Source organism: Neofelis nebulosa, chromosome 11 (genome assembly GCF_028018385.1).
Source record: "Neofelis nebulosa isolate mNeoNeb1 chromosome 11, mNeoNeb1.pri, whole genome shotgun sequence".
NCBI lineage: Eukaryota > Metazoa > Chordata > Mammalia > Carnivora > Felidae > Neofelis > Neofelis nebulosa.
Genome location: NC_080792.1, coordinates 83,674,246 through 83,695,546, shown reverse-complemented (window position 1 = coordinate 83,695,546; position 21,301 = coordinate 83,674,246). Strand labels below are relative to the sequence as shown.

The following is a 21,301-nucleotide window of genomic DNA, read 5'->3' as shown; positions in this document are numbered from 1 at the left end:
AATGAACTCAAGAGTTCTGGTCAACGTTGGGAGGGCAGAGAGTGTCCTAGCTGGTATCTGCTTGGGCATCTTTCGTTTTTCAATTTTTATTAAAACCATTTTTTAAGTTTATTTACTTATTTTGAGAGAGAGAGGGAGAGAGAGAAAGAGACAGAGAGACAGAGAGAATCCCAAGCAGATTTCATGAGGGACCGGGCCAGGCTGGCGTGGATCCCAAGTTATCTTCGGTACCTCCCAAATATGAAAGTGCTTCTTTAGCTTAAGACCGGTGGTTCTTAACTGAGCGTGATTTCGGTTCTTTAGCCTAAGACCTAAAGGTGGTTCTTAACTGAGCGTGATTTCGGTTCTTTAGCCTAAGACCTAAAGGTGGTTCTTAACTGAGCGTGATTTCGGTTCTTTAGCCTAAGACCTAAAGGTGGTTCTTAACTGAGCGTGATTTCGGTCCCCCCCTCCCCTGGGGACATTTGGCAATGTCTGGAGACATTATTGACTGTCATGATGGCGGGAGGGGTCTATGCTTCTGGCGTCTAGTAGATACTGGTCGCGGATGCTTCTAAACATTCTGCCAGGCGCAGGACAGCCCCCACAACGCAGAATCATCTGGCCTGAGAACCGCAATAGCGGCCAGCTTGAGAAACTCTGCTTTTAAGGACCTGGTGGAGTCACGGACTCTTGAAGGCAGATAGGATCTGAGGATATCTTGAAGAGTACAGTCTTGCGGAGTGCTTCAAAGTACGTTTTTCTGGGGCAGCTGGGTGGCTCAGTCGATTAAGCTCCCGACTCCTGATCACGGCTCGGGCCGTGATCTCACCGTTCGTGAGATCGAACTCTGGTTTGGGCTCCGCACCGACCGCGCGAACCCTGCTTGGGATTCTCCCTCTCGCCCGCTCTCTCTACACTTCACCCTCTCTCTCTGTCTCTCTTTCCCTCAAAATGAATAAATACACCTTTCAAAAATACATGTTTTCCTTCCTGGCCGTCTGTCATTTAGCAAGGCTTCCCCGCATCTCGCTTTTGCTGATTGGGGCATAGACCTGCAGGTGTGTCTTTATAAAAAAACCAAGGTATCGATCAACACAAGTAGTAACTTGTTGCCGTGATCATCTTTGATCATTTGCTGCGGTAGTCCAAAAGCGGGTTCGATTCCTGTATCCACCATTTATGCCTGGAACGGCCTGGCAGGAGCTCTGCGGATTTCTGCAAGTTCTCTGTTTTGCTCTGCGTCGGAGGGGAGTATTTATGGTGGGATCTTGTTTAGATCACTCTGAAATTATTTTGTCTGTTAGTCAGGTGATGGTCAGGATCTGAAGCCTACCATACATGACCGACGTCAAAGAACAAACCACAGTCCTTTGTACCGATCTGTGGGCCGACCCCTTGCACCAGACGGCATGCTCCGTGAGCGCGCGCCCCGTGTCGTTCTCGTGGCTGTTCCCTCAGCGCCTAGCATCTTGCCAGCCACCTGACAAGGCATTAGTAAATATTATCTACTGAGTAGTTAATGAATTGTAACGAAAATATTATTTACACGAATGAATCCTACTTCTTAAGGGGTGGTACGAAACTACGATCTTCCCTCTTATAGATGAGAAAACGGATATTCAGGTGGGTTAAGTTACTTACGCAAGGTCACACGGCTCAGGAGTTATTTTCCGGGCCCTGGCTTTGAGGGCCCAGAGTCCTGGATCATACTGAGCGTCTTTGTTACTCTCTAAGGATCTCAGTCCCTTCATCCCACTGATGGGCACAGAATACCGGCTTCGTCGACCTGCCATGAAGGGAAGTTGCACTGCTCTGTGCCAAACCCGGGTCCCGGTTAAGAACTCTGGAAAAATGGGAGCTTTTAGTAACCTGTGCATGTGCGTAACATTCCCCTTTAAGGAAAAAGAATAACATTTTGCCTCTGTGGGGATTAGTAGGGAAATAGCAATCGAGAGGCAGAAAGAGAGCCAACCTCTCGTCCCTTGTAACACTGTGAAAAATTAGCTCTTTTGCTTGAGAGCACACAGACCCTTGAGAAAAGTAAGACGTAAAACATAAGCAGAGACCAGATGCTGGGAAGATGTCATCTGTTTATTGGCACTATTAGAGGGAAATATATGAACTGTATAATACCGTCATAAATGCAGTTATTTGTAACGTCAAAGTAACAATGCCAGCCACAGCGCACGCCTCTTTCATTTTCTTCTCTCGAAATGCTTCCTATCCAAGCATAAAATCACAGGAAAATGGGAATAATATTTTCATTCATTAGGGATTCATAATGATACACTGGCGATGTCACCCTGCATTCTTCCGTATGAGGTTCTCTGCCTCTCTGCGAAAATATTTGTTCCTCTTTCTGTCTAAGTGGCAAAGCTTTTCCATTTAAAAACATTTTAAAAAGAATGAGGTCCTGGAGTGCGTATCTTGACAAACCATCAGGTGGGCTCTCAAACCTCCCCCCCCTTCCCTATTCCAGTTGGCATGGGAACCTACTGTTCCCACCGAGGAAGCAGGTGGGGAGGAAATCGTAACGTAGTAAGCAGAACAGAGAGTTAGCAAAGTTGCTTTGAAAAGACAAAATTGTGAACGTACTTGGCCCTTTTTAGTTCTTCTTTTTCTCTGCTACACACACACACACACACACACACACACACACACCCACACCCAACCATCTCACCAAACAACACAGTGAGGGTTGTCTGGGTTCCTGGAAGATGTTGACCATGTAATCATTTCTAGAAAAAAGGGACAGCACTCCCACATTCTGGGATTAACGTGGCTTGTTTCCCTCTGGTTTTCTGAACGTAACATGCGTTTGCCCCCTGCAACTGAATCTGTTTTGGATTTTATTCTAAAATGGAGCAGATTGTAATTTTTTCCCCCCTCGCGTTAAGATTTCTTTTATCCTAGGACAGGGAGCCTGGCAAACTAATTTCGCTCGTGGAGGGGAATTGGTTTTTCTTCAGGTTTTCAGCTCAGTTGTTTAAGACCAGAAGTGAAATATCTTTATGGACAGAGGAGAGAGGGAGAAGGGTGGCAGTTGTATGTATGTGTGGATGGGGAGTAGGTTTGGATGAAATTAACTAGAAATTAACTAAATCTGAAACAAGAAAGAGGCTGGTTTTTCTGTCTGTTTGCCTTCTGTTTCTCCCAATCTTTCCCCAAGTCCCCGTTATGAAAAGCGTAATGCTGACTCTATAGAATTTCGAAAACAGGCACAACGTGAAGAAGAAAAAAATCACCTGTAAGCTAACAGTAAGAGATAATCACTCTTAAACATGTTGATTGATTTCCTTCAGGCTGACATGATGCTGCAGAGAAATACAATTTCAAGTCATTTTTCACGTACCGTTATCTCATGAGCATTTTCTCCTAACGTTAAATATCCTTTACGGTCCTAATGGAACACGTTTTTGCAGTTCTTGATTATGCCATGATTTTACCTGACCATTTTTAGTTGCCGAATATTTAGCTTTAAACGTTTTTATTATTGTAACCATCAGTGCGACGATCGTCTTGAGGCACAAATCATTGCCCCGATCTGAATGCAAAGACCGTGGGCGTTCGGCCTGGCTGTTGCATAGAACGTCAGTGGCGAGACGAGGTTGAATAGGTAGGTGAGAAATACATCTTGCCAGCCCCGGGATCCCACGCTAGGGACTTTGGACTTTATTCAAACAGTAACAATAGTAATCATGGTGAAAATGATAACTAGGTAGTATTTAGTAAGACCTTGCTTCTCACTAGACACTTTTCCAAGTAATTGTTATTTATTGCGTCATTTAATCCTTGCAATGACACTGAGCCACAGGTAGGGATTGCAAAACCGAAGTATGAGAAGTCAGGCCATGTGGCCAAGATCCTAAGGCTACTGGGAACCCAGACTGCAGAGCTGACCTAGTTTGCCACTTTGACCCATTCCCTCGTAGCACTGGGGAGCCACTGAGAGATCTGGGTGGCAGCGGGGGCCACGGTGAATGGACTTGCATATTTAAAAGTCTGGTCTCTAGGGGCGCCTGGGTGGCTCAGTCGGTTAAGCGTCCGACTTCGGCTCAGGTCACGATCTCGCGGTATGCGAGTTCGAGCCCCGCGTCGGGCTCTGTGCTGACTGCTCAGAGCCTGGAGCCTGTTTCAGATTCTGTGTCTCCCTCTCTCTCTGCCCCTCCCCCGTTCATGCTCTGTCTCTCTCTGTCTCAAAAATAAATAAATGTTAAAAAAAATTAAAAAAAAAATAAATAAAAGTCTGGTCTCTCTGTAGTGGGAGGAGGGTTGGAGGACGGGAGCCTAGAAAGAGGTAAGGCCAAATCCGAGAGAGGGGTGGAGAGGGTGAAAGCTGGTGTCAGCGGGGACAGATGGAAGTGGATGGATATGAGGAATGTTTGGGAGGCAGGGTTGCTAGGTTTGGATCTAGAAACAGAGGCAAGGAAACTTGAAGATGCCTCGCAGAGTTTGGCAGCTGGGTGGAGGGTGGGGCACGTGTTGAGCAGAAGGGACCAACTGGATGGCCCGCCCAAGATCACTTAGCTTCTAAGCCAAGGGGGTGGCATTTTGACAACTGAAGCCAGGAGTCTATGGTTCTGGAGATGGTCTGGGAGAAGCAGGTTGTGCTGAATGAGAGTCTTTTCAATAAATGGAGGAGAGGAGAACAGAGCCAGAATTTACACAACACAGACTGGAGCATTATCATGCCATGAAGGTCATCCCTTATCTAGAGGGACTGGAGGACAGAGCTTAGGGACAGCAAGGGGTGCCCTGTGCCCTCAAACTGCTGTGGGACACGCAGACACGTCTCTGTGCGCGGGGAAGGGTCAGGAGCCAGGAGGAGATGGGAGGTCAGGAGGGGGTCACTTCTTTCGTTGCCTGGCTCTAGGAAGCCACCCAGACAGAGGCAACCAACTCCATTTAAGGACTCCTGTAAATTCTGTGGCTGAGAATTGGGGCCTGTTGATTTTGAGGAGATGGGTCCTTACCACAGGTTAGGCCTTTAAACGTAAACCCAGTTGAATAAGGTTTCTTTTAGGGAGTTCTTCTGGCAAGTGAGGTGACAGAATGGGGGAAAGGTATGGGTTTTGGAGAGTGGCCATTCTAAATTCGAATCCCGGTGGTTCCATTTTTTGGTCTGGTTTTAGTTCCTTGGCCGCTTAATTATTGCAGCATAAAACAGGGATAATATGGTTACCCCAAAATGTAATACACAGCTGGCCCTTGAACAACGTGGGGGTGAGGGGTGCCCACCTTCCCCCCCCCCAAAGTTGAATGTCCGAGTATGACTTTTGATTCCCGAGAAACTTAACTACTGATAGCCTGTTGAGCAAATGTCTTACTGATAATACAAACAGTTGATTCACACATATTTTGTACGTTACATGTATCGTGTGTTGTATTCTTACAATAAAGTAAGCTAGAGAGAATAATCTCTTTCTCTCTCTATCCATATAAACCCCAGGGCTTGTGATAAATAAACTATGTCAACATGAACTCCATTTTCTTTTCCCTACTGTCTTTTTCTTTTTAAGGTTTTTAAAATTAATTTACTATTATTAGTTTTTAAAGTTTCTTTGCTTTGAAGAGAGAGAGAGAGAGAGAGAGAGAGAGAGAGAGAGAGAGAGTTGGGGAGGGGAAGAGAGAGAGAGAATCCCAAGCAGGCTCCGAGCTGTCGGTGCAGAACCAGACATGGGGCTCGAACTCGTGAACTGTGAGATCATGACCTGAACAGAAATCCAGAGCCCAACACTTAACTGACTGAGCCATCCAGGCGCTCCTCTTTTCCCTTTTCCCTCCTATCTTGACCTTCTTCTCCACTGTGAAGGCCTTGACTGTCCCGCCAGTGTTCCCGGGCTCGTAGTTTTGTAGTTCCTAATGTGACGGTCGGTCCCTGCCAGGCTGGTGGATTATCTGACGCTTGGGCAGCTCTTTATAATATTCTCACGCAGCACTCTATAGTACAGCTCTCACACGTAGGTGTTAAGAACATTTCCGTTTAACTGATGAGGAAACTGAGTCTCAGAGTGGCAGAATGACCAGCCCTGGCTCCGGAAAAGGTACAGTGGAAACTTAGACCCGGGTCTTGTAAGCTTGGATTCCTTGTTCTTTATATAACCCATCCTACTCGTCTGCAGTCCCGGGGGGTGGGGTGGGGGGGGGGGGGAGGGAAGCCCTGACCTCCAATGCAAACTGTCCCTAAGTTTAAAAATAAAGGACTGCATTTTCCATTACAATAGTCCTCTCTGGCCTGGGAACGGATTGCACTAGCCAGGATCTCGCCCTTGTTCCTTCTCACATGCTGGCAATGGCCCTCAGAGCTCAGAGATACCAGCTGTAATCCAGCTAGCTGTTGAACTTCGACCCCTTCCTTTCCATCAGCCCTCTCTTTCAGGACTCAACAACCCCATCCCGCCATGCGCACACGCGAGCCTACAGAGGTTATACACTGGTATTTGTGTTTCCATCAAATGGGCGATGGCCAGACAACAGGCATCCTGAGATGATAGTTGACATCGGAAGCAAAAACAAAACCCAGGAAACCAGGGTAAGTCAGCGCATCCTGAGAGGGCGAATTAGCGACTTTCCTGAAGCTAGGGTATACGGAGTCGGCACAACCACGGCTTGGGGTTTAAGACGGTTTCAGGGTCCGTGTCTGAGCTTCGCCACTCACAGCTGGGTGGCTTTGTGCAACAGTCTCCACTTCTCTGAGACTCAGTGTCCCCGTTCCCTAGATCGGGATGTGTGCAGGCTAGTGGAGATTTCCATCCTTTTTGCTCACGACTGCAACTCCGGTGCGGAGGGCGGTACCTGGGACGTCGTGGTTGTTTGGAAGAGATTTGGCCAGCGGCCTGTTGCGTGGACCTGTCACACAGAGCTGATCATCCTTCCCTCCCAGGGAGGTGTCGTGGGGATGCGAGGGGAAGAGGCACGCTCGGTGCCGAGTGCAGCGTCTGGCCCGTTGTGAGCGCTCCAGTAAGGCAGCAAGGATTGTTGTGATTGCCGAGGCCGAGAGCGGTGTTCTCGTAAAAGAAGGGAGAGGTCTCGTTCTGTCGTCTCCAGCTCTCGGGGCGGGACCCCCTCCGCCCCACGTCCTAGCGAGCTGGAAGAAGTGTTTTTGAAGTGCACAAGGGGAGCGGCAGGACTTGAGATTTGGCGAGGAGCTCCGTGTATTTAGAGGGGAGGCTGTCGCAATGAAGGAAACCAGAGAATTCGGTAATTAAAGACCCTCCTGCATCTGCAGAAGAGCGCCAAGGATTTGGATTTGGTGTCCAGCCAGCTGTCAGCTTGGGTAATTGTGCTCTGATGACCTCGAGGTCTCTCTGGGGATTTCAGGGGACGTAGTTCTGTCTCACGTCTCCCGCCAGCCCATAGCTTCTGTGTTGGAAGGGCCGTGTGGCAACGGTGGGAGGAGAGGTTGGGTTTGTCTTTGGGAGAGTCGGCCAACACCGGAGGGTCTCACTACACGGCTGTCCCAACACAACGCCACCCTCCAGTGCTACATCACAGTCTGACTCAACAACACCCCTGATCAGACCCAGCATGGTGTGAACCATTCTGAAATGGTTCCATAGCCCAACATGGCACCCGGGGGCAAAATAACGTAAGACGACGCAGGAGGACAAGCTAATACTCCACCGCGAGAGTCGCGCAAACCCAGCGATGTCTTCGACGCAGCATGCCTCGACAGAAACCAGTCTTCGACCCGGTGTGGCTGCCCGAGACAACGAGGGCCCAACAGAGCCCCAAGCATTGGGGCTGGATCCCAAGCCGGATCAGTGCTGATCCAGCGAAGCATAATTGGCCCGAGGCGATGGAAAGAGGACACCAAGTGGAAAAAGCTAGTGCTTTGGAAAACCCGGTCTCCCTCCCAACCACGCTTTGTGGCCGTGTATGACTGGGGTTTTCCCAGCCTTGGGAAATGAAGAAAGCCAAACTCCCTGGGGTTCGCCAGTGTGCAATAATTCCTCTGACCTTGACTGTTGTCTTTCTTTCTGCTTGTCCCCTTGGCCGCCATTCGGCTTGGCTAACCGTGATGGGGACGTCGGTGCCCGTTGGGGCCTTGGAGATAGCTCAGAGAGAACGTGGAGGGAAGGTGCCAGGCCTGGGGGGCGCGGTGGATGGGAATTCGCAGCATCGCTGGCAAGGGGGCGGGGGGCTGTCCACTGGCACCTCTGTGTGGTCTCCTGGCCCATCCAAGACAAACCCCAAACCCAACACTTGAATTGGCAGATGGGGAAACATAGAATAAAGTTTGTTCTCTTTTCCAAGACGTGGGTGCAGGGATCCCAGGCTCTAGACTTCCACTCTTGGTCATTTTCCTTTTTAAACAAACCGCCTGGCTTTTAAGATCTTCAAAATCCCATTAAAGGCTTTTACCCCTTCATATATGGGAGGCGTCTGATGAAAGGGGGTAAAGGGAAGGGGAAAGATAATGGGGCCTCAGAGAACAGAGACCAGAGGCCTTAATTTCGCCTGTCTCCCCTGCCGGTAATGGTGTTGGATGTAAACAGTGCTCTGGTGAACGCTGGAGCGTGATTACAGGATGGCTGGGGAAAGAGGAAGTGTTTGCAAACCGCAAGGAGGAATGTCGCCCTTTGAAGGAGTTTGGCATTTATTTTTTGCCCCCCTCCGCTGTCCCCCCACAACCCCAACCCTACTGCTTCCCTGCACCGCTTGCTTCTCTGGGTTCCTGGTACTGTAAACACAGTGACAGAAATTAGATGTGGGCAAATCTGTTAAACATTTCAAGTCAAAGCGGGGCTGGTGGTTGTCTCCCTCCACGGGACATGCGAGACGAAACTAATAACTTCGTAATGGGTCTTTTGTTTTTGTCTGGGGACGGGAGGGAGGGGAGCGGAGGGCAGGGGCCAGGGCCGCGGAGGGGGCTGCCGGCTGGAAATTGGGGCCAGGCTGCTGTTATGGAAGAGACCCAAGCTTCCAGGGTTGTGGGGCCGAGAGGCCACGGCCGGTCCGGAACCCTCGGTGCCGTTGGGTGGGGGCGGCCAGTGACCGCCTCCCCCACCCCCTCCCCAGTCCGAAGGCTTCTCGCCCACCACCTTGTGGGGCAGGCACCCTCTCTGGTCTCCCAGGCACGAAAGCACCCCTTCTTGACAGCTTCACGCCACGATCTTCTGCGGCCGCGTCTTTATCCGTTTCAGCCGTGAAATTCCCAGTGACGTCAGCGGGGTTCCCATGTGCAAGGCACATGCAGTCCGTGGGACCGCGGGGCGACACCGGGGAGCGGAGCATTGGCCCTGTGGATTTATGCCTGCATGTTTGGCTGTCTGGAAACGTCTGCCTGGGATCACGTTCATGTTCTTAATTCTGCTCAGATGGTTGGGGTGGGAGCCTGCAAACCCGTGGCTCGAAGCTCCGTCCGGCCATCCTCTAACTAATTCAACTGATCCACATACCAGGGGCGCGCCCTGTGGGCGGTGGGACTAGGTGTTGGGGATACGGTGGGGAGTGAGAGGTGCCTGGCCTCCGCCTTCAGGGGAGTGTTGTGCGTGAAACCAACAAATTCACGAATGATGATGGAATATTCACAGCGTATTAGGAACCACAAGGAAAGCGGGAGCTAGGTGTATAGACTGGGGTGCCAAATCTAGTCTGGGGTAGCAGGTAGGTCCAGTGGCCCATTCTCTATCTTTAATGGAAGCTTGCAACAGGCATTTGTAACCCGGGGTCTAAGGACACTTGGTTTTCAGGAGTCTTACGAACTCCAGGGCACCAACTGTCCTCAAAGGAATCCAGAGTGGATGCTTCCCATCTTGTCCTGGACTTTTCCAAGGATGGAGGTACCGCACCCCCCCCCTTACCAGAGCCCGTTCTGGTGTTTTAGCCCTCCTGGCTGCGTGCCTCGCGTCATTTTGGTGCTTTATTAATTATAACTACAGTTAACAAGAGGGGAGGCATTTGATGTCTACTTAAATAAGGCACTGTGCTTAACGAGGCACGCTGCCGAACATGATTGGATGTCATTTTCACGGAAGCCTTCAACGCAGAAACCGCAGCTCAGAGAGGGGGTCCGTTCCCCGAGGTTACACAGCTATTAAAGGAACGAACCAGGGTTCCGACCCAAGGCTTCAAACTCCTAGTCCGCAGTCTTCCCTAGCAATACCCTACCCTCCGTAGCCTCTCATGTCTTCTGTTTCTGTCTTTTCCGTCAGATTTTAGATCCCTAAGGGCAAGGAATATACGTTTTAGCCTCACTGCTATCAACATCCTTAAAACTACACATGGAATTGACTATCTGTTATCAATATCCTCAGAAATACACACGGATCACTGGGGATACGTGATACCTCCTTAGGTCCAATTACTGCCTCTCCTCTGTTGCTGTCAAAGTTCCATTTATGCGGGTGATGCAGTTTTTTAAATTTTTTTAACGTTTATTTATTTGTGAGACAGAGAGAGACAGAGCATGAACGGGGGAGGGGCAGAGAAAGAGGGAGACACAGAATCGGAAGCAGGCTCCAGGCTCTGAGCCGTCAGCCCAGAGCCCGACGCAGGGCTCGAACTCACGGACCGCGAGATCGTGACCTGGCTGAAGTCGGACGCTTAACCGACTGAGCCACCCAGGCGCCCCCCGGGTGATGCAGTTTTAACCTGAGTGCCATGCCCTTCTCTCCCTCAGATTCCATGTCCACATTCCCTTTCGTTTCTTCTCAGGACTGTCACCTCGTTGCCCATTTCTGCCGCTCCGTACTTTCCTTTGGATTCTCTGGTTACTGCTTGCACGCATGGAACTTCCCAGAGGGACCCACGTCCAAAGGAGATCTTTACAAGTATTAGCATAGTTGAGATGCAGGCTGCTTGTGGGCTCCAGGGGCTCTCGGGGTCTCCGGCTTTGTCCAGTCACCCAGAGAACATGGGGTAGACATGTGATTGCCACTCTTTCTTTGGACTCTTACTGAGAAGTGGACTCTCATTGCCCTCTTCTTGAACCGGACCTGACGGTACTGACTTGCTTGGCCGATAGAATGTGCTGGAATGCTATTTTAGGACTTCTAGGCCTAGGTCAGAAGAACCTTGCAGCTCCCTCCTGAGCCTCTTGGAATACTTGTTCTGGGAACCGGCAGCCAGGCAGTGAGGGAGCACAAGCAGTCCACGAAGAGGTGTATCTGGAGGAGACCCAAGGTCCCAGGCTGCCATGACAACCTTGCCATGTGAATGAGTCATCCTGGAGGGGAGTCCTCTACCCCCAAATGAACCGTGCCATCTAACTGATGACCATGGAACAGAGATGAGCCATCTCCTCTGAGACCTGTGTTACTGGATCGTTCGTTACACAGGAGTTGATAACTGGCGTGGAAGTTTCTTCTCCTCCAAGACTGGTTGTCGGTCTTCCTGAAGCAGGGTAGGGTCGGAGGAGAAATAGGAAACCTTGGGCTAGTGTGAGCAATTTTCAAGGTTCCCTTCGCTGGACCTTATTTTTCAAACATGCCTCATCCTTAAGAGCTTTTTCTTTGGGGGTGGGGGGTGGGGGCGTGGATTGATATAGCAGATCAATTCCACAATTGGAGCTCTGAGTATGCCCTTTCTTCCTTTACTTTAACTTTTATGTACTGAGATAATCATCAGAGCCAAGAGCCGGTCATTTATAAAGCGCTTTTATATATGAAACGCACCATCCCAGGCACATTCCATGCATTAACTCTTTTATTTTTCATAGCAACCCTCAAGGAAGGCGCTATTATCTTTCCCATTTTACGGATGAGAAAATGGAGGCATAACGAGATTAAATAACTTTCCCCAAATTATTTCCTCCTACTAAGTGGCGGAAGCAAGAATCAAACCCCGAATCAGTGCTCTTCAAACGGCTCTCCGTACTCTTTTCCGGGGCCTGTCACAGTGCGAAACGTAGGGTTTAGAAATACACTGGTGATAATCACAGTTAGGCATCGTGCTGAATGCTTTGCTAAAATAACGTTCTCTCATTTGAGCTTCACAACAATCATGCAAGTCAAGGGCTATTATTTTCCCCATTTTACCGATGAGAAAAATCAAGGCTTAGCGACATTAAGGGACTTGTTTGAGGCCACATGGCGGGCCGACCATAGAGGCTGTGTCCTTGGCCGCACTGTGCTTGATTGTTGCCCTCTGATTTTTCAGTCGGCTGGGGGAGGACAGACCAATGAGCAGGTACAGTATGAAGCCACATAAACTCTATATGAGAGATGTATCAGACGCTGGGGCAAGAGAGAAGAGAAGAGCAGGTACCCTCCTTTGCCCAGGGAAATAGGAGAAGGTTTTTTTTTTTTTTTTTTTTTTTACAGGTGGCAGTAACTCAGCGACCCCCTGAGGCATGGGATTCTGCCAGTCACACGGAAGAGAGAGAGTTCGTTCCAGGTGCAGGTGGAGGTGAGGCAGGGAGAGGGTACAGCAAGAAAAAAAGGTGAAGAAACTACGAAGAAATGCACAGAAGGAAACTTGCAGTGGATTCCTATTGCTGGGGAAACCACCGGACAAGGAGGCTGGATTGAGAAGGGAGTTTTGTGCTGTACCAAGTACTTTGGGCACATCTCTGCCAAGGACAGTGCTTTTAAGGGGGTGGGCACTGACTCAAAACTAAGGGGATGTCGACGGGAGCCTGCCTCTGATCCAGCCACCTTGGCTCCAGCCCCTCCCCAGCTGTATAAGAGCAGCATTTGCAGAAAGCAGAGTTCTCTGCGATTCGTATAAGCCTGTCTCACGCCCCAAGAACACATCATTTATTTCCTATAAGTGCCTGTCTCCCTCTTCCTCCAATATGCTCAGGGTTACAACTTTCTCCGCTTCCTGGGGGAGTTGCCCACCCCACGCAGTCATTACTCACTTCATAAAGGCTGTCTCCAACCCTCCTTCTCAGCCTTTTTTTCCTGACCCTTTGCAATGACCAGTTAAAGGGCAAGCATGCTGCCTCTTTACTTGTGAAAAACAGCCGCCATTTTGGATCTCACCTGGAAATGGACGCCCCTAGGGGAAAGCATCCTTTTCCTGCCCCTTCCTCTTCTTAGTTTGAAGTCGGCGTAATTTATTTTGTGCCTGCCCACTTCTTTTCTACACGTCCGACCAGGAAAATGGAGATTTATTTCCTTATAACTTAATTATAAAATTGATCTCATGCTCATGTGATGCTGGGATGGATTAGGGGTGGTGAATACAGGCTCCCAAGTCAGGACTACGGCTGTGAATACAACTTCATTTCATCTCTTTGGGTGTCATTCTTCTGGTGAGATGAAGACGTGATTCCTGCTCAGTTTGTCTCTATCGTGGACGGAACAGATAGGCAAATGTGGTTCATCTCACACACCTACAGATAACAGAGTATCCGTACTCATGATGTTGGCGGTAGCCGAATCAGGGATAATGATGGTGGTTGGAAATGAAAAAGAATAATTAGATATGAGCCCGATTGCATGAGTTTGAATGCCACCCCCTCTATTTGATAGCCGTTTGACTTTGGGCAAGTTGTTTGGCCTCTGTGTGCCTCAGTTTCCCCAACTTTAAAAAAGATAACAGTGTCTGCCTCCAAAGGTTGTCGTAAGAGTTAAATCAAGGAATACGGAAGGGCCGGGGGTAGTGCCTGCTGCATATTAAGCACTATTGAATGTATGTAACTGTTATTATCATGATTTACAACTTGTTTCTACATTTGATTACGGAAACATCGACTTCCTCTTTTGATGGAAATACGTCTTCAGTTTCAGAAGCTCGCATTCTGTAATTCATTCCCGTGAACAACAAAAACCAGCAATACTAAGAACTTGGTGGTAAATGGACCCCTCCATCCTCAGAAAAGCGTATTATTTACAAAAAGGGAGTTTTGGGGCGCTGGGTGGCTCAGTCGGTTGAGCGTCTGACTTTGGCTCAGGTCATGATCTCGGGGTCCGTGAGTTCGAGCCCCATGTCTGGCTCTGTGCTGACAGTTCAGAGCCAGGAGCCTGTTTCTGATTCTGTGTTTCCCTCTCTCTCTGCCCCTCCCCGCCTCCGTCAACAATAAATAAACATTAAAAAATAAAATTAAAGAAAAGGGAGTTTTGCCATCAAGGTCCTAACCGCACCAGGCTCCTTCTAGATTCTTTGTTGCACAACTTGAAGGGACAAAGCAGTGGAAATTGAAGGAATTCATCCTAATACGTTCACCGATTTGCTCTTAGTAGGGGCTTGGTTGATAGGCGCTGCACACACAGTTGTAGCGAGAAGCCCCTTTGTGGTTTTTGTGAGTGTGCATTTTTTTTTTTTCTTCATGAGAACCTCGCTGGTCATAGCTCTGATAAAACTACCTGGTGCCGTCCGGGCTTAGACTCCCCAGGAACCAAAACTAACGCTTTGAGAACTCCGGCGTTTTTGGAGGAGGGAGGCATGTTCTGCTTAGCCATCACCTGGTACTCACCCAAGGGATGGTAAAACTTGAAAAAAAGAGAAAAAACAAAGAAGCAAAAAATGTATGAAAGAGATTAAGGCCCGGTATGAAAACTATTTTTATAGGCAGTTTGGTCTCAGCTTTGAAGTTCAATAGGGAGTGATGTATTGCTATCAGCATGGATTTCACACCTATTCAATTCTGTAGCCAGGTAATGATGAACGCGTCCTTCGGGTATAAAATAATGGAACAAAATTAAGGCAAGCTGTGAAATGGCTCCCTTGCTTCAACTGCATCTCCGGGAGAGAGGTGGATTTGCCCGGAGTGTGTTTAAACGTTTCCCCCTCTTTGAATTAGAAAGGTAGTGTGACGGCATTCATTTCTTTCTTTCTTCTTTTTTTTTTTTTCCAAAGAGGAAAAAAAAAAAAGATCGTTCAAACCCTAACACCCCAAGACCAACATATTTTCGTTTCTCTTTAAAAAACTTTTTTAAAAAATGTTTATTTATTTTTGAGACAGAGAGAGACAGGGCACGAACGGGGGAGGGGCAGAGAGAGAAGGAGACACAGAATCCGAAGCAGGCTCCAGGCTCCGAGGCCTCAGCCCAGAGCCCGACGCGGGCTTCGAACTCACAAACCGTGAGATCGTGACCTGAGCCGAAGTCCGAGGCTCAACCGACTGAGCCCCCCCCCCCGCCCCCCCCCCCAGGCGCCCCAACATATTTTTGTTTCTATGCGATGCTTCTTAGCCTTGGTCCACACCACGTGATTACAGCATTGCAGACGGAATTTACTCTCCAAGCGGTTTTCATTCTTAACGGGGTATTTTATCACCCCGCCTCCCTTTTCCCCGGTGAACAGGCAAACCTAGAGCCCCGACATCGCGGCCTTGCTTGCGAGGTGAGAACCGTTGCTTCTTTGCTGCCAAGTGTCCTGTCTGAAATGGTACCCAGCTTATCGGGTTCCCGCTTTGCTTTTTGTTGTGAAAGGTTTTAAAAGGGAATGCGTGAGGCACGCCCCCGGCCCCGTCTCTGCAATAAGCAAGGTTCATTTAGACCCTTTGCCCACACGGAAAGCCACTGCGTCCAAGTTTGGACGCATAGTCACTGGCCTTCAGGGTTTTCCACTAGGCCACCAGCCCCCCCTCCCACATCTGCCTCTTGCACCTGAGTCCTGGCAGAGGACCCAGCCTGCTTCTCAGGGGGCCATGGGTAGCTACCGCCAGCACCTGACTCTGGAATTACTCGGGGGTCCCCTCCCCTCAGCCTGCCAAGCTTGTCTGGTCTTAGGGTTTCCGTCTCTGTCACCCCCACCGCCTGAGACCCCCCCCCCCTTTCCACACCCTTCCCGTCACTTAGGTCTCTGCTCCAATGCCACCTTTTCAGAGGCCCTCCCCGGCCACCCTAGCCACCATTCGGTCCCCCATCGCCCTATGATTTCCTCTCTTGGACTTGCCCCTCTCCGAAACGACCCTGCCGGTTTATCTGTGCATGTGGGCGAGTCTCTGGCTGTCCCCTAGCCCCGACATTTGTTTCCTTCATGTACATCCACACCTGACATCATACTCGGCACACATCGGTTTTCAATTAACAAATTGGTTTTCAATTCAGAAATGCTCAATGAACGAACGGCAGCCTAGCTCACTTACTCAGATCCCCGCCTGTTCCATTTCAAAACCCCACTTAAAAAAAACTAATAAAGTCATGGCGCCTGGGTGGCCCGGTCGGTTAAGCGCCCCACTTCGGCTCAGGTCACGATCTCGCGGTCCGTGTGTTCGAGCCCCGCGTCGGGCTCTGGGCTGATGGCTCAGAGCCTGGAGCCTGCTTCGGATTCTGTGTCTCCCTCTCTCTCTCTCTCTGCCCCTCCCCCGTTCGTGCTCTCTCTCAAAAATAAATAAGTAAAGACATTAAAGACATGAAACAATAAACTAAATTTTAGAGCAGTTTGAGTTTCACAGCAAAGTTGAGTAGAAACTTCAGAGACTTCCCATATATCCCCCCCCCCCATCTACGTTCCCACTGGGGGGGCACATTGGTTGCAATCGATGAGCCTGCATTAACAGGTTGTTATCACCCAGAGTCCGTAGTTCCCATCCGGGCCCCCTCTCGGTGTTGCACATTCTGTGGGTTTGGACCGACGTACATTGACACGTATCCATCGTTGTGGTATCATTACGGGTTAGTTTCGCTGCCCTGACACTCAGACTTCCCGATGTTAACAGTGATTAGCATTTATGTGGCACCAACGGGTGGCGAGCGGGCCCTGTGTGCGAGCGGGCCACGCTAAGGGGCTGGCGCGCACGGTCGTGTTTTGTTCTAACAACCCCGAGTTGTGGGGGTCCTCCCCATATGCTTCTCCTTCTTTCCAGTTTTCTCCCAACCGGCTCCCTCCTTCATGGTCCCTGCTGGCCCTGCCGTCCAGCTCCTCCTCCGCTATTCCCTCCAGCCTTGACTTGGCTTTTCTGCTTTCACCCTCGGGACGTCAGGGTCTGCGGACCATTGGGGCCAGATCTCGCTGGGGAGGTCTACCGGGCCAGCCCCTGAAGACAGAGGAAGGAAGCGTCTTTTAGAAATTCAGTGAAGCGTTTATTGAAGTCTCCTCGAGGTGTTGGTGACAGGGAGGACTCCACCGTGGTCTCTTCTGAAACCTGTACGGGGTTTCCCTCCCTCCCGCCTTCCCCCCTTCCCTCTGTGCTCCTCCGAACCTGCGAACTCCCTTTCTGCAGGCTTCCCCAGAAACAGGGTGAGGGAGGCGGGAGGCAGCTGCTGTGATGGCCAGAGGAAGGCCACTCAGATGCATAGACAGATGGCAGAGAGATGGGCCCTGGGACTGAGTGGAAAGCTCACTGCCTAAGGTGGTCAGGGGGAGCATGTCCCCGCCCACCACACGCCTCCCTGACCTTGGAGCTTGTCCCCACCCACCACGCACCTCCCTGACCATCGGGTGGGAAACATGGCACCAGGCCCTGGGTACCACCGTTTGTCCATTCTGGAGAAAGGCTCCCCATGTGCTCTTATTTTTGGATGCTCAGAATTTGCTAGAGCACCCACAGATCCTTGCATTAGAGGTGTGTGTGTGTGTGTGAGAGAGAGAGAGAGAGAGAGAAAGAGAGAGAGAGAGAATTGGTACAGAATGAAGACCTTCTTCATCTCCAAGAGCTTTCTCCTCCCGACAAGCTGCCATCTTGGGACACCATCATTCCCAGACTCGCCCTGTCTATCAACGGCTGGAGGCTTGATCAAAACTTACCTGACGTCCTCCGTACCACCCCCCAACTCTGTTCCTCATGTTTACCGCTTAGCTCCCCACCCCGCAGATCTTGTATCAGCAACAGTGTATCTCCTTGCCCCTCAGCTGCACCCTTTAGGCTCACGTGAGTCTCCCAGACATTGAAATCCAGCAGGAATCTCACTTCCCTCTTGTCCCCAGTTTGCTGTACTGATGCTATCCGCTAACTGCGCCCCCCACCCCCGCCCCGCCCCGGTGCTCCAGAAGGTTAATTTCTACTCTTTGTTTCACATCTGGGGAAACTGAGGCACACAGTGGTTCTATAGCTTCCTCATGGTCACACAGTACATGAGCAGCCCAGCCTCAGACACAAAACTCAAATCTGTGTGCTTCCAAAGCCCCTTTGTTACCCTGTGGCTTTTATTATATATATAGTATATATAGTATATACTATATATATTCTATATAATGTATATAATATTTACTATATATACTATAGTATATATATTATATATAATGTATCTAATATACATATATATACACATATGTATATATAGTATATATGTATATATATAGTATATATAGTATAGTATATATATTATATAGTATATAATATACAGTATATTATATGTATATATAGTATATAATATATAATGTATATACTATATACTATATATACTCTATACTATAGTACATATATTATATATAATGTATTTAAGATATACTATATATTATATATAATGTATATAATATATATACGCTATATATACTATAGTATATACTATACTATATATACTAGTATATACTATAGTATATAGTACTATATAGTATATATAGTATATAGTATATACTATAGTATATACTATATACTATATAGTATATACTATAGTATATATAGCGTATATATATATATACACACTATATATAGTATACAGTATATATAGTATATAGTATACTATAGTATACTATATATAGTGTATATATACACTATATATATACTATGTACTATAGTATATATATGGTATATATTATAGTATATATTATATATAGTATATATATATAAAATACACTATTACACTCTCCAGATGGCTAGGAAATTAGAAGCAAAAACAATTGATTACTGAGTGCACAGATGCCCCCCTCATGAGCCTCAGTTCCTCCCAGAGCCTGCCATTGAGTTGGAGATGGGGCCACCAACTCATAGCTCACCTGGCTTCACTACACGCCTGTTTCTACATCTGTTAAATGGGCTTAATAATAGCCAGGGTGTTGTGGGCTGGATGAGGTAACGTTTGGACAAGTTCTTTGAGACGCCTTGGATGAAAGGTGCCAGAAAAGTGCCAAGGGTTATTAAGGCGGAGACATATGCTGTGCCTAATTTAGGATTCCCCGTATTTTCCTACTTGGCAGAGTCCACGGTGATCACGGACTCAGAAAATATTTGCCAGGGTGGGCAATACCCCAACGTCAGGCTTGAGCCGTGACAGCAGAGGGGATGGGTTGCGGTGGCTTTACCCGGGAACGTCGCCTCATTTCTTGCTGGTGGTCTGTCCTCCCACATGATCCCGCGGATGCACGGCCCTTGGCTGGGGCTGAAGGCTGTACGTGGAGGAGAATACGGGATGTGTGGAGGCTCCACGGAATGGCTTGACCCCAATACGGTTCAGCCCCTGTGGGGAAAGATGGTGACGGTTGTGTCTTTAGCCGTCCCGCGAGCCTGGAAATCAAGCAAGTGGGGAGCAGGTGAATTTAATAGCTACCTCTGAGTGGAATGAATGGGTGATGAATAGGTTTTACACAGTTGTGCCCACCCCATCTCAGAAAGGTGCAACCTCGGTGGGAGAAGAACTAAAAAAGCCAAAAAAGAAAATAATAAAAGATCCCTCTCATCGTTCTGCTTCTCTTTTCATCATGCTGTCCAGTTACACAGATGATTATTTTTTTTTTTAACGTTTATTTATTTATTTATTAAAAAATTTTTTTCCAGTGTTTATTTATTTTTGAAAGACAGAGAGAGACAGAGCATGAGCAGGGGAGGAGCAGAGAGAGAGGGAGACACAGAATCCGAAGCAACTCCAGGCTCTGAGCCATCAGCACAGAGCCTGATGCGGGGCTCGAACTCATGAACGGTGAGATCATGACCTGAGCCGAAGTCAGACACTTAACCGACTGAGCCACCCAGCTGTCCCGATGATTATTTTTAAATAGACTTTTAATTTTAGAACAGTTTTATTTATTTTTTTTTTAAAGTTATGTATCTTGAGAGAGGGAGAGAGAACGCACGAGTGGGGGGAGGGGCAGAAAGAGAGAGAGAGAGAGGGAGACTGAGAATCTCAAGCAGGCTCCAAGCTGTCAGCACAGAGCCCCATGTGGGGCTCGAACTCACAAACTGTGAGATCATAATCTGAGCCGAAGTTGGACTCTCAACCGACTGAGACACCCGGGCGCCCCAATTTACTTACTGTTTTTAAAGTTTATTTACTTTGAGAGAGACAGAGCATGAGTAGGGAGGGGCAGAGAGAGAGGGAAACAAACAGAGAATCCCAAGCAGGCTCCGTGCTGGTCAGTGCGCAGAGCCCGATGTGGGGCTCGAACCCATGAACTGTGAGATCATGACCTGAGCCGAAATCAAGAGTCAGACGCTCAACCGACTGAGCCACCCAGGCGTCCCTAGACTAGTTTTCGATTAACAGATAATTGTGAATGGAGGGTTGCCATATATCCCATGCCCGCTTTCTCATAATATTCCGTCTCATGTTGATATAGTACCTTTCTTGTAGTCCGTGAACCATTACGGGTGTATCATCATCACTGAGGTCCATACTTTATTCAGATTCACTGATTTTCCCTAACACCCATTTCGTGTCCCAGGGTCAACTCCAGGGCAACACATTACATTAAGTTGTCATGTCTCCCTAGGCCCATCGACAGTCTTCCACACTTCTCTTCTTTTGGATGACCTTGATGGTTTTAAAGGAGGGCTAGTCCATCGTTTCTTGGCCTTTTGGCCAAGATCAAGCATAGTATCTGTTCTTATCAGTTTAAGGGATCGCTAGTCAGGGATTTCGTAGACTCTCCCTCAATTGGGGTTTGGAGGATATCTCTCAGTTGAGAATCTCAAATGATTTTCTCATGATTAGACTGAGGTTATGGGTTTGGGGCAGAAAGGCCACATAAGAGGTCAGTTGCCGTGCTCATTACACCCCATCAAGGGTATGACCATGTAGCATATTTCTCCCTGTAGTGGAGGGAGCTGCCAAGTGCCATCGATTTTCACCCAACCTGCACCTCCTTGCTTTATCTCCTGTGCACCCAGTGCCTTCCTGGTTATAATTCCTTAAGGGAAGGGAATGGGTTGATTGGTTAGCATAAGCCTGCTAGTTTTCTTGGATGCTCTACTCCTTACATTAATGAAGACACTGACACTAGACACGTTCCTTTTTCCCCGGAGAATTTGGACTTTGCATGCATGACTCTAATTCCCCTCAACAAATATTGGCAGCATGCCTCCACCAATGTGACAGGCACCGTACTCGAACCTGTTTGCTTAGGGGCGCCTGGGTGGCTCAGTCGGCGAAGCGTTCGATTTCGTCTCAGATCACGTTCTTGCGGTTCGTGAGTTCAAGCCCCATGTCGGCTGAGTGATGACGGCTCGGAGCCTGGAGCCTGGAGCCTGCTTCGGATTCTGTGTCTCTTCCTCTCCATCCCTGCTCCCCCCCCACCCCCAACTCATGCGCTGTCTCTCTTCTCTCTCTCT

At 48.7% G+C, this 21,301-nt stretch overlaps 1 long non-coding RNA gene and 1 pseudogene across 1 annotated transcript in view; both read left to right on the top strand.

Moving 5' to 3' along the window:
• LOC131489295 (uncharacterized) overlaps positions 1 to 21,301 on the top strand; it is a 116,583-nt gene that overhangs the window by 34,284 nt on the left and 60,998 nt on the right. The gene's annotated exons all lie outside the window — the stretch shown is intronic.
• Positions 20,533 to 20,695, top strand: LOC131490684 (U2 spliceosomal RNA; annotated as a pseudogene).